The sequence below is a fragment of the Raphanus sativus genome, chromosome 4 (assembly GCF_000801105.2).
Source record: "Raphanus sativus cultivar WK10039 chromosome 4, ASM80110v3, whole genome shotgun sequence".
Classification (NCBI taxonomy): Eukaryota; Viridiplantae; Streptophyta; class Magnoliopsida; order Brassicales; family Brassicaceae; genus Raphanus; species Raphanus sativus.
The window spans coordinates 46,003,808-46,017,192 of NC_079514.1; positions in this window are offsets into that span (position 1 = coordinate 46,003,808).

A 13,385-nucleotide genomic window follows, 5' to 3' on the forward strand; every position below is an offset into this window, starting at 1 on the left:
CTCTCAATCTCTCATAAACTCTCAGATTACTAAAAATAATATGGTATCAGAGCCAGGTTGAAGACAATCTGAGTTCGAGAAGACTCTTTGGTGATTCCTTGTGAAGATCCAAAGAGAGGTTTGTGTTCTTGGTGTGTTCTTGCGGTTACTAGTTGAGCATTTTTTAGTTTCTTTGGTGATTCCTTAGTGAAGATCCAAGGAAAAGTTAGTGTTCTTAGTCATATTCACGGATAGATTCTAAGATCTTTGAGCTCTTTGGTGATTCCTTAGTGAAGATCCAAAGAGAAACTAGTGTTCTTGTGTTGTGTTCATGCGGGTAACTTGAAAGCTGTTCATTTCTCTCGGGTGTGGAGTTGTGAGTACAAGTCTGGGATTGTTGAGTATTGTTTCAGGTGATTACAAGCTCAGGAAGTGTTAGTTGAAGTCTAAAGGTGTCAGCTTTCAAGATGGAAGGTGGTGGATACAACAATATCAAGGTTGCGGTTTGCTTCAAGGGAAGCAACTACTTGGTGTGGTCTCGGATGGTGAGAACCACAGTTGGATGCAAGGGTCTCTGGAAGCATATCATACCAGGAGATCCTCCAAAGCTTCTTACTCAAGGAGAAGAGGGAGAAGAAACCTCAAGTGATGCGCTTGAGAAGTGGGAACAAGAAGACATGTTGGTGATGTCGGTTCTCCATGCATCACTTGAGCCAGCTATACTGGAAGCATATAGCTACTGTGAAACAGCCAAGGAGCTGTGGGATACCCTGAAGAAGGTGTATGGCAACACATCAAACCTAAGCCGAGTGTTTGAGATTAAGCAAGCAATCAATCTGCTTGTACAAGAGGATATGGAGTTCACTAAGCACTTGGGAAGGTTCAGATCACTCTGGTCCGAGCTGGAAATGTTGAGACCAAGTACTCTAGATGCTGATGAGCTCAACAAGAGAAGAGAGCAAGACAAGGTCTTTGGTTTGCTCCTCACTTTGAATCCAGCATACAATGGTTTGATACTGAAGTTGCTAAGAGAAGATAACCTGCCAGACCTTGAGGAAGTGTGTTCCCGGATTCAAAAAGAGCAAGGGTCCATTGGACTATTTGGCAAGAAGGGAGAGATATCACTTGCTAACAAAGCAAGTCAAGATGAACCAGGAGAGGGTTACCAAGCTAACAAGGCAGTACAAGGGAAGTATGAGAAGTTCAATGGCAATTGTGATCACTGTAAGAAGCATGGGCATAAGAAGAGTAGCTGCTGGATACTTCATCCGCACTTGAAGCCAGCTAAGTTCATGATGGACAAAGAAGCGAGGGCTCATATGTCCGAGAGCTCAAGTGGAGGATCAAGTGGAGCTGGCACTAGCAAGGGTAAGGAAGTGGCTATGCAGGATACTGGTGGTGATGGCAAGTCCCTGGTAGCCTATTCTGGTGCTCCTACCATCCGCAGCAATCCTTGTGATGATTACATCAAGAAATCCGACCTTGATGCAATCATAAAACACTTCAAGGATCATGGTAACTTTGGTAATGACTTTGGTTATTCTTTTGGTGCTAGGATGGTAGATAATCCTGTGGAAATGAGTAGCATTGATAGCATTGTTTCTAGTATTGCTAGCCTTGCTAGGACTGATCATTTTCATTCTTTCAAGCCTTCTAGCATCCTTGCTCTCATTGCTAAATCTTGTGCATCAAAGCCATTGATAGTTGATTCTGGTGCATCTCATCACATGATAAGTGACAATAAGTTGATTAAGAACATTCTCCCTCATTCTGGTCATGTGATGATTGCTAATGGTGATAGGATTCCTATTAAAGGAATAGGAAGTCTCAAGCTGTTTGATAAAGAGTCTCAAGCTCTTTATATGCCTGATTTTGCTTCAAACCTTTTATCTGTCAAGAGATGTGCTACTGATTTGCAATGTAATGTTATCTTTAGCCCTGATGATGTGAAGTTTCAGGATATTAAAAGCAGCAAGATGATTGGAAAAGGAGTGACCAAGGGTGACTTGTATTTGCTTGAAGATCTTGCTCCTGTTTCAAATTATAGTTGCTCGTTTACTACTATTTCTGCTTCTGGTTTAAGTAAAAATGCATTGTGGCATGCTAGACTAGGACACCCTCATAATAAGGCTTTTAAACTGATGTTGCCAGGTGTTTCTTTTGAGAATAATGATTGTGAAGCTTGTATTTTGGGCAAGCATTGTAAAACTGTTTTTCCAAACTCTTCTACTGTTTATGAGAAATGTTTTGATCTTGTTCATTCTGATGTTTGGACTGCTCCTTGCTTGTCTAGAGATTCTCATAAGTATTATGTCTCTTTTATTGATGAAAAATCCAAATACACCTGGCTAACACTCATTCCAACCAAAGATAGGGTGCTTGATGCATTTAAAAATTTTCAAGCTTATGTAACTAACCAATATCATGCCAAGATTAAGATTTTCAGGTCTGATAATGGAGGAGAGTACACTAGCAATGCATTCAAACAACACCTATCTACTCATGGAATCTTGCATCAAACGAGTTGTCCCTATACACCACAACAGAATGGTGTAGCTGAAAGGAAGAATAGACATCTCATGGAGGTGGCAAGGACACTGATGCTTCAGTCTAAAGTGCCTAAGAGGTTTTGGAGTGATGCTGTGACTACAGCATGCTATCTGATCAACCGAACTCCTACACTGGTCCTAAAAGGGCAGGCTCCTTTTGAGGTATTAAACCAATACAAACCTACCTTGGAGCATATGAGAGTGTTTGGATGTTTGTGCTATGTGATGGTGCCTAGTGAAATGAGGAACAAGCTAGAAGCTAGAAGTATGAAGGCAATGTTTGTGGGTATTCACCTCACAAAAGGGTTACAAGTGCTATGATCCTGACACAAGAAGAGTGTTAGTATCAAGAGAAGTGAAGTTTATAGAAGAAAGGGGTTACTATGAGGAGCAGAATCAGGAAGATTTGAAGGATCTTACCTCAGATAGAGCTTCTACATTGAGAACCATCTTAGAGGGTCTTGGAATCCACATGTCCCAAGATCAGCCTCGAGAATCAACAACAAGAACACCACCACGAGATCAAGCAGTGGGTCAAACAACTTCCAACCTTGATCATGTGGGGGGAGAGAGTTCAAGTGGCTCAAGTGGAGATGAGAGCTCGGGTGGTTCTCATGACCAAGGTGTGGAAGCTAGTAATGGAACTGAAGAGAGTCAGCCAGTAACTAGGGAAGAGAGTGGTGAAGCATCTGGTGAGAGTGTACAAGACAGTGTACAAGAACAAGAGCAACAGCAACAAGAACAAGCCGAGCCAATATCACAAGATGCCTCACCACCAGCTTTGAGAAGGAGTACAAGGGTCAAGAGGGATGCTTCTAACTGGGTAAACACTAGAGTGTACTACAATGCCCAGGCTGTGGAGCATCCTTCTCAGGCTGTGTGCTCCTTTGCTCAATATCCAGAAGAACATTGTGCCTTTCAAGTAAGCTTGGATGAGAGTTATGTTCCAAGAAACTATGAAGAAGCAATGCTTATACAAGAATGGAGAGACTCAGTCAATGCTGAAGCAGATGCCATGATCAAGAATGACACATGGTATGAGAGTGCTTTACCAAAAAGCAAGAGGGCTGTGTCTAGTAGATGGATCTTTACTATCAAGTATCTTCCAAATGGGAAGATAGATAGGCGCAAGACAAGACTGGTGGCAAGAGGGTTCACTCAAACATATGGAGAAGACTACATTGATACATTTGCACCAGTAGCCAAGCTTCACACCATCCGAGTAGTCTTATCATTGACAGTGAACCTTGAGTGGGATCTTTGGCAAATGGATGTCAAGAATGCTTTTCTACAAGGAGAACTAGAGGATGAAGTATATATGTTGCCACCACCTGGTCTTGAGCATCTAGTGAAGAAGGGAAATGTCTTGAGACTAAAGAAAGCAATCTATGGCCTCAAGCAATCTCCTAGAGCTTGGTACCACAAATTAAGCACAACCTTAAATGGTAGAGGTTTCAGGAAGTCAGAACTTGATCATACTCTCTTCACATTGGTTACACCCTCAGGTATCATTGTAATCCTTGTGTATGTAGATGATATTATCATTACTGGTTCTGACAAAACAAGTATCAAGGCAACTAAGGAGTTTCTTAAATCTGTGTTTGACATTAAAGACTTAGGAGAGATGAAGTACTTCCTTGGTATTGAGTTGTGTAGAGCCAAGGAAGGATTATTTATCTCTCAAAGGAAATATACACTTGATCTTTTGAAAGATGCAGGTGCATATGGAGGCAAGGTGGCTAAGATGCCTATGGAGGATGGGTACAAGGTCCCACGTGAGGGGGAGATTGAAGATAGCAAGCTCTTCCATGATCCAAAGCTTTATAGAAAGCTTGTTGGTAAGTTAATCTACTTGACAATCACTCGGCCTGATATATGTTTTGCTGTGAATCAGGTAAGCCAGCATATGCAAGCTCCAAAGGAGCATCACTGGCGCATGGTGGAAAGACTATTGATGTATCTGAATGGTACACAAGGTCTTGGAGTTTGGATGGGTTGCAACAAGAGTACAGAGGTGGTGGGCTATTGTGATGCAGATTGGGCAGGAGATAGAGCTGATAGAAGATCAACCACTGGCTATTGTACTTTCATTGGTGGGAACTTAGTTACTTGGAAGAGTAAGAAGCAAAAGGTGGTCTCATGTTCTAGTGCTGAAGCTGAGTACAGAGCCATGCTGAAGCTAACCAATGAACTTGTATGGATCAAGGGGATTCTGAAGCATCTAGAGATTGATCAAGCTACACCAATGACCATGCATTGTGATAACCAAGCAGCTATTCACATTGCATCCAACTCAGTGTTCCATGAGAGGACCAAGCACATTGAGGTTGATTGCCACAAGGTCAGGCAGATGATTGTACTTGGAGTGATCTTACCATGCTACACAAGAAGTGAAGATCAGTTAGCTGATGTGTTTACCAAGGCTGCGAGGCAGAAGACAATGGAGTCCATCCATATCAGGTTGGGCCTCATTGATTTAAGCAAGAGGAGCTGATCCCCTTAGCTATGAGGTCTTCACTCTTTTTCCCTCATCAAGGTTTTGTCCCAATGGGTTTTCCTTGGTGAGGTTTTTAATGAGGAAGATCTCATGGCTTTCCAAGCTTGACTTGTTCCATATGGTCAAGCTTGAGGGGGAGTGTTGAGATGAGAGGCTTAAGATGAGACTAAGGAGGAGATGAGGGTTCTACACTATTTGGGAGTTTGGGTAAATAGTGAATAGAGAATAGTGAATGCACACTATTCACTATTACAATAGTTACCACAGTGACAATGGTAACTAAGTGAAGAGAAGTAAAGTGATGCAAAGACTCCAAGTGGTGTAGAAGGTTAGGCTGCGCAACCATGGTTTGAATTACAAACCATGTAACCGTTGAGGGAAGAAGGAAGAGGCGCGCATACAGGCTGTCATGGTCTGGAAAGTAAAAGGCATCTAGTCAAGATGCCAAAGCATGTGGTGCACCTGATTGGCTTAGCTTAATGTGGCGCTCCTCCCTTATCCTTGACTTCACATGCTTAGTATAGTAACCTGTCTAGGTTCATTGTCGAAACCCTTGTCTTAGTTTCTCTATATATTTGTAATCCTTTCATTAATAAATGGCTAAGCAAGTTTTGAGTCTCTTTCTCTCTTAAGTCTCAAGTTACTATTAAATCTAGAAATCTCTTTACCAATCTTTGATTCTCTTAGTCTCTAAATCTCTCTCAATCTCTCATAAACTCTCAGATTACTAAAAATAATAGAGTCCACGGCATTTGAAGCTTTGGTTGCTGTTCCAGTTACGTTTATTGCTTGTCGTCGAGCCCATTTTTTTCCAGTACGGACTTGTTTCTGTCTTTTAGGCTATGAAGTGGGGGTGTTTGAGCAGGGTGTAAATGTGTGGAAAACGATGGTATGCTTTAGGTTAAAATGATCTTTGAAAGATACTTTTCATTGAGCTATTACATTGGTTTCTATACATTGTATGAACAATTTAGAAGAGCTCCTATAAGCGACATATAACCTAGCTATAAAGTGTATTAACCAGTGATGACAGACTGTAAAAGCGTGAAGGCGTTTCGTAGAATAAGACCAGAAACGGCTCTTGTAGGTACTGAAGGTGAGAAAATTCTTGTCTTGACTTTATCTCTTGTCTTGACTGCATTTGAACAAGTGGGCTTGGTTACCGGGTCTTTGGCTTTGGGCTGATAAGAGATTGTTGTTGGGTTACTTACAGCTGCCCTCAAACTCGGGGTGGGTGGCTCCGTGGCACCAAATTTGCCTCGAAGTTCAGCGAACGGTCGTCGTGCTAGAGGTTTGGTGAAAATGTCGGCGAACTGATCCTTGGCCGGAATGTGTTGAGTCTCTATCAGACCCAGAGCTACTTGTTCTCTAATGTAGTGGAAGTCAGTGTCAAAGTGATTGGAGCGATTGTGAAGAGTTGGATTAGCACTGTGGTAGACCGCCGAAAGATTATCGCAGTGAAGAACAGTTAGACTGTATTGATAGATTGGAGATAGCAGAGCAAAGCTGATAGCCAAGTGAATATTTTTCAACAGTAGGCTGTCGCTTCGCTGACCAGGATATCAAATTGTCACCGAGAAAGGTGCAGAGCCCTGTTGTTGATCTTCGAGTGTCTTTGCACCCTGCCCAATCGCTATCACAGTAAGTACAGAGAACCATCCCCGTATTCTTGTTGATGTGTAATCCCATTGTGAGAGTCTCTTTGATGTATCGAATAATCCTTTCAGGAGGCTGAAATCAGAGACCATCGAATTATGCTTTCGCTGACGGATGAAGTTGACAGCGAATTAAATATCCGGCCTGGTTATCATCAGATACTGGAGCTTTCCAGCTAAACTGCGGAACTAGGTGGGTTCGGAGAACGGTGTCTTGTCTAGTTCATCGAGCCTCGTTGGTAATGGAGTATGCATGGGGTTGCAAAGAGACATTGAAGCTTGATGAAGTATATCTTCTGCATAAGCAGTCTGATGCAGAAACAAGGAGTCTTTATGAGATTCTATCTCGATGCCAAGAAAGTAGCTTGGAGTTCCAAGGTCTTTCATGGAAAAGCGATTGTTGAGAGAATCAAGGAAGTCCTGCATGAGACTATCATCACTACCTGTTAGCAATATGTCGTCAACATAAAGTAACAAGACCAGAGACTTATCATTGTTGTGATATGTGAAAAAATGATGGGTCTGATTTACTGCAAGTGAAGCCATAATCGATGAGATAGTTGCTGATGGTCTTGAACCAAGCCCGCGGAGCCTGCTTCAAGCCATAGAGGGCTTTGGTGAGACGACAGACGTAATGTGGTGTCTCCGAGTCAAAAAATCCTGGCGGTTGAGTCATAAACATTAATTCATCAAGTTCCTCATAGAGAAAAGCGTTGGTAACATCCAACTGCTTTATCTTCCACCCTTTTGAAACCACTACATCCAAGACCATCCAAATAGTGGATGTTCTGACAACAGGACTGAAGGTCTTAAGGTAATCCCAGCCTTCTTCCTGATCATAACCTTTAGCAACTAATCTGGAATTGAACTTCCTGATACCGCCATCAGGATTGTATTTAATTGTGAATAACCATCTGCAGACGAGAACATTCATCTCAGAAGTTTGGGGAACCAGAGTCCATGTATGGAGCATATGTATGGTTGTTATTTCGTCTGAGACAGATGCAATCCATCCTGGATGTTTGAGTGCAGAAGCAATAGTCTTTGGTGCCTCAGTGTTGTATCGAGATGTGAGAAGCACATACATAGTATTAGGTTTGTGTATCCCTTCTTTAGCTCGTGTTGTCATTGGATAAACATTTTGATCATCTTTCTGAGCTGGAGCTTGATTCTGTTGAACAATTTCCAGGATCTGGAGGAACCATAGCAGTAACGGAGTCAGGCTCAGGCACTGCAGTTGGTGGTGCAGTAGGAGGCGCTGGAGGTGGGAGAGCTCTAGCTATCTGATCCTCTGTTCTGTTTTCCCTTGTCGGCTGTTCTGTTTGCCATGTCTTGAGGAGAGGAGGCTCATACTTGGGCACGAAATTCTTGTATCGAGCAGTGTAGAGTAATGTATCTTCATCAAAGACTACGAGTCTAGAGATGTAAACTCTTCCAGTGGGAGGGAAGAGGCATCTGTAGCATTTGTGTTGATTACTATATCCTAGAAACACGCACTGAAGTGATCTTGGCTCCATCTTATGTGCTGCCTTTGGTCTCAGGTGAGGATATCATGCACTCCCAAAGACACGTAACATTGAGTACTCGGGTTTTTGTTTGTGTAGGATTTCATATGGACTTTTGTTTTGCAGAACAGTTGACGGGATCATGTTGGCGATGACATTCGCAGTGCTGAAGGCATCAACCTAGTATTGCAGTGGAACGTGACTGTGAAAGAGCATCGATAACCCCAGTTCAACAAGGTGTCTATGTTGGCTTTCAGCTGTTCCATTTTGCTCAGGAGTATGCGGACAACTGATTAGATGCTTGATGCCTTGTTGATTGAAGTGATTGGTAAGATCTCTATTTATGAATTCACCCTCACCGTCACTTTGAAACATCTTGATCTTTGTTGGTAACTGATTCTCAACCAGTTTTTGGAAGGCAACAAAGACATAGTAGAATTCAGCTTTGGCTTTTAAAGGATAGAGCCACGAGAACCGAGAAAATTCATCAATGATAACTGTATGGTAGTTAAAACCCTGGTGTGATACAACAGGCGAAGGCCTCCACAAGTCACAATGTATTCGATCTAGTGGGTGTGAAACTAAAGACGTAGAAGAAAAAAACTGAAGCTTTGAACTCTTCCCCATCTGGCAAGGCTCACAAATGGAGGTATGTATGCTCTTATTTCCTTGTTGTGTTGTAGTTGTTGAAGGATTCTGGAATTGGAATGACCTAAACGGTGATGCCAAGTGCTCTCTAATGCAGCTTGTTGATGGTTTGAGTAAAAAGCCACTGCTCCAGGAGCCTCCAACACATAAAGACCATTACGTTTGTTTCTCTTTCTTACCACCTTCTGAGTGGTTAGATCAATCACACATATTTCTTTAGCATCAAAGAAGACTCCACATGGATAGGCATCACAGATTTTTGATACTAACAGAAACGATTTCTGAATTTCAGGGCATACCAAAACTTCAGATAAAGGGATCGTACCTGATGGAGAAGCAAGGGTACTGGAGGCAACATGTGTGATCGGAAGGAACGTTCCATCAGCCACCGTAACAGTGTTATTTCCTTCATAGGGAGTTTCAGACTCGAGGGAGTTTGTGTTTGCTGTCACATGAGCTTAGGCACCATAGTCGGGATACCAGTCATTGCCATCTTCATCAGAGACTTGGAGGGAACTGAAGGCTGGAACTGTATTGGGGCTCTGCTTTTTGCTTTTGAACTGTACCCGACTCTAATACCATGTAAATGTGTGGAAAACGATGATATGCTTTAGGTTAAAATGATCTTTGAAGGATACCTTTCATTTAGCTATTACATTGGTTTATGTACATTTCAGAAACAATCTAGAAGAGCTCCTATAAGCGACATATGATCTAGTTGTAAAGTGTATTAGCCAGTGATGACAGACTGTGAAGGTGTGAAGGCGTTTCGGAGAGTAAAACCAGCAACGGCTCTTATAGGTACTGAAGGTGCGAGAACGCTTGTTTTGACTTTATATCTTGTTTTGACTGCATTTGAAAATGTGGATTTTGTTACTGGACCTTTGGCTTTGGGCTGATGATAGATGTAGAAGCTGGAAAAACGGAGTCGATACAAACGATATATATTTACAAAACGACGTTAAGGAAAGTAACGAAATGAACATGGAGGCGAGATATGATCTCTTTCCTTAACTCTAAATATTCGCTCCGTAGTGAGACGGGCACTGGCGAAATATCGAGTCCCAGGATACAACCATGGCAGACGATTCACGCTTCACTCGTGAATGCCCTATCGAACTATAATCTACGAAACACTCTCGGAAATAGACTTACGCTAAGGGAGTTTCTTTGTTGGTTTTGCGAAAAGTAAAAGTAGTGAAAATGAATGAAGAAGAGAGACGATATTTAAAGAGAAGGAGACGAGCCACTTCCCGCAACAGTAGCTGCACGTGGACGGAAATCTCGCGGAGATCGAGGGAAGTTGAGTTGCGAACTTCCTCCGCAAGACTCTCTCTCTCTTATCTCTTATCTCGTTTAAATATCTGACAAAACAAACTGCATGCCGTTTTTATTTTCTAGACAAACTACATGTCGTTTCAAAATAAAATGCATGTTGTTTTTTGATAATTAAATGGGTCAAACGTTGGGCTTAACTTGGTCCAAAAAGAATATTCTTATCGGGCCAGAGGCCCTCCACCAAGACCCAAGACCCAAGACCCAAGACCCAAGACCCAAGACCCAAGACCCAAGACCCAAGACCCACGACCACGACCCACGACCGACGACCGACTACCGCGCCCGCGCCCGCGCCCGCGCCGAGCCGAGCCGGACGGACGGCGGCGGCGCGCGCGCGTGGGGAGCCTTCTCCTCTCTCAAGCTGGTTAACCCATGGTGTCATGGGATCATATATAATCAGCTCTCTTCCTCCTTGTCACACCCGATGTGGGACAAATAAAATGTCATTTTGACATTTCAATTGGGTTATAATCATAGAGCCCATAACATTTCTTTTCATCTTTCAATAAAAGCCATTGGGCCTTTTAATTGATCCAACAATCCCCCACATGAATAGAAATGACTCTAAACATATGCATACTAAATGCAGACTCGATAGACTCCAAAACTTAAAACTTTACTGACTAGACTTAAACTAAAGACTAGACAGACTGACTTATCGAGAGTGTTTGCGAAAAATTCACTGTGTTTGAGTAGGTGGCATTTTTAAGCCTTGAACCACTCATAGTTAATATCTGTCGGGTTTACTTTACCAGAAGGTGAACATGATGTCTTGAACCAACCGGTGTTTTATGTAGACCGAGACAACAGGCACAACGCAGCTTCATTTTCTCGTAGAACTTAGTTCTCTATTGTGTTCATTGTGGCCCTGAACTATTCCTGGTTTTCATGAGTGAACTTAGAGAATATAGCCTAGCATTCATTCTCCTAGAAACGGCCCCATTTCACACCCATTAGGTGATTGACCATGAAAAGTATTGAGTAATACTTCGCTTTAGAAGCTATGGAATCATTAAAAGCATATGCTTATCCTTCTCTCATTCGTTAGCACTTATCATCTTTAGGAGCTGGGATGAGACTACTTTGTCTCAAAGTGCTTTGGTTAGATTCTGTTTGATTTTGTTTTCCCTTTGAACCTACGTCTTGGGATCTCCAGTCATGATAGGTAGGGTTGCAGTCAAGCATCCTCATTAGTTATAGGCTTTAAACCCATTCCTTTTGATGATTTAGCAACAACATCTCGTGGCAAACCTTTAGTAAATGGATCCGCTAGGTTGTCAGCCGATTTGATGTAATCTATTGTGATTACACCAGTTGAGATAAGTTGTCTAATGGTTTTATGTCGTCTTCTAATATGACGAGATTTACCATTGTAGAGATTATTCTGAGCCCGAGCTATAGCTGATTGACTATCACAATGTATTCTTATAGCTGGTACAGGTTTCTCCCACATAGGAACATCTTCCAAAAAATTTCTAAGCCATTCAGCTTCTTCTGCTGCTTTGTCTAATGCTATGAACTCAGATTCCATAGTTGACCTGGCTAGCACTGTTTGTTTGGTAGATTTCCAAGATATTGCCGCTCCTCCTAGTGTAAAAACATATCCACTTGTGGATTTTGAGTTTTTAGAATCTGATATCCAGTTAGCGTCACTGTATCCTTCTAAAACTGCTGGTTCTTTACCATAGTGAAGCCCAAAATCTTTGGTGTAGCGCAAGTAATTGAGTACTCTCGTTATAGCTTTCCAGTGTGTATGACCTGGATTACTTGTATATCGACTAAGTACGTTTACTGCATGCGCTAGATCTGGTCTTGTACAATTGGTCAAGTACATGAGACTTCCGATCACACGTGCATACTCGTTTTGTGAAACCGCTTCACCTGAATTCTTTGTCAAGTGCATTTGGGGATCTAACGGAGTTTTTGCAGTACTATTAGAGTAGTTTTTAAATCTCTCTAATATTGTTTCAGCATAATGAGATTGAGTTAAAGTAATTCCATTTGAATTTCTTATGATTTTAACCCCGAGAATAACATCTGCTAATCCCAAATCTTTCATCTCAAATTTTCCTTTGAGCATGTTTTTTGTTTGATTGATAATGTCTTTATTGCTTCCAATAATGAGCATATCATCTACATATAAACATAACAAAACATACGCATTTTTGGTAATTTTGTAGTATATGCATTTATCACATTCATTAATTTTGAAACCATTTGACATCATTGTGTTGTCAAATTTTTCGTGCCATTGTTTAGGAGCTTGTTTAAGCCCATAAAGTGACTTTACAAGTCGGCATACTTTGTCTTCCTGTCCAGGAATGACATGGCCCTCAGGTTGTTTCATGTAAATTTCTTCTTCTAAATCACCATTTAGAAAAGCTGTTTTTACATCCATTTGATGGATTTCTAAGTCTCTTAAGGCTGCGATAGCTATCATCGACCTTATAGATGTTATTCTGGTTACTGGAGAATATGTATCAAAATAGTCAAAGCCTTCCCTTTGTCGGAACCCTTGAACTACAAGCCTAGCTTTATATTTTCCACCAGGTTTTCGTGTCATTATCCATCTATTACCTAATGCTTTGCAGCCAGGTGGTAAATCCGTTACGTACCATGTGTAATTTTGCATGATAGAATCGAATTCACTTTTGACAGCTTCATTCCAAAACGGAGCTTCGGGTGAAGCCATAGCTTCTGCCAAAGTTTTTGGAACATTTTCTACTAGAAATGCCATTAGGAAATCATCACCAAAAGATTTCTCCTTTCGAGCTCTTTTGCTTCTCCGAGGTTCATCTTTTTCTTCATTTTCTGAGATATCATTTATAGAAACTTCAACGTTTGTCTCAATTTCTGAGTCCTTGTCGTTGTCTCTTTCTTCTCGAGTTCGTTTTGAACCATGTTTTTCCTTGTATGGAAAAATATTTTCGAAGAAAGATGCATTTCTAGACTCCATGACTGAATTTTTATGGATGTCTGATATTTCAGATTCATGTACCAGAAACCGATACGCAGTACTATTATGTGCATATCCGATGAAAATGCAATCCACTGTTTTAGGTCCAATAGTGACCTTCTTTGGTGGCGGTACTGCAACTTTTGCCAAGCACCCCCACACTTTGAGGTATTTATACGAAGGTAAATTACCTTTCCATAATTCATATGGAGTTTTGCCAGTTATTTTGTGTGGAATCTTGTTGAGGATATAATTAGT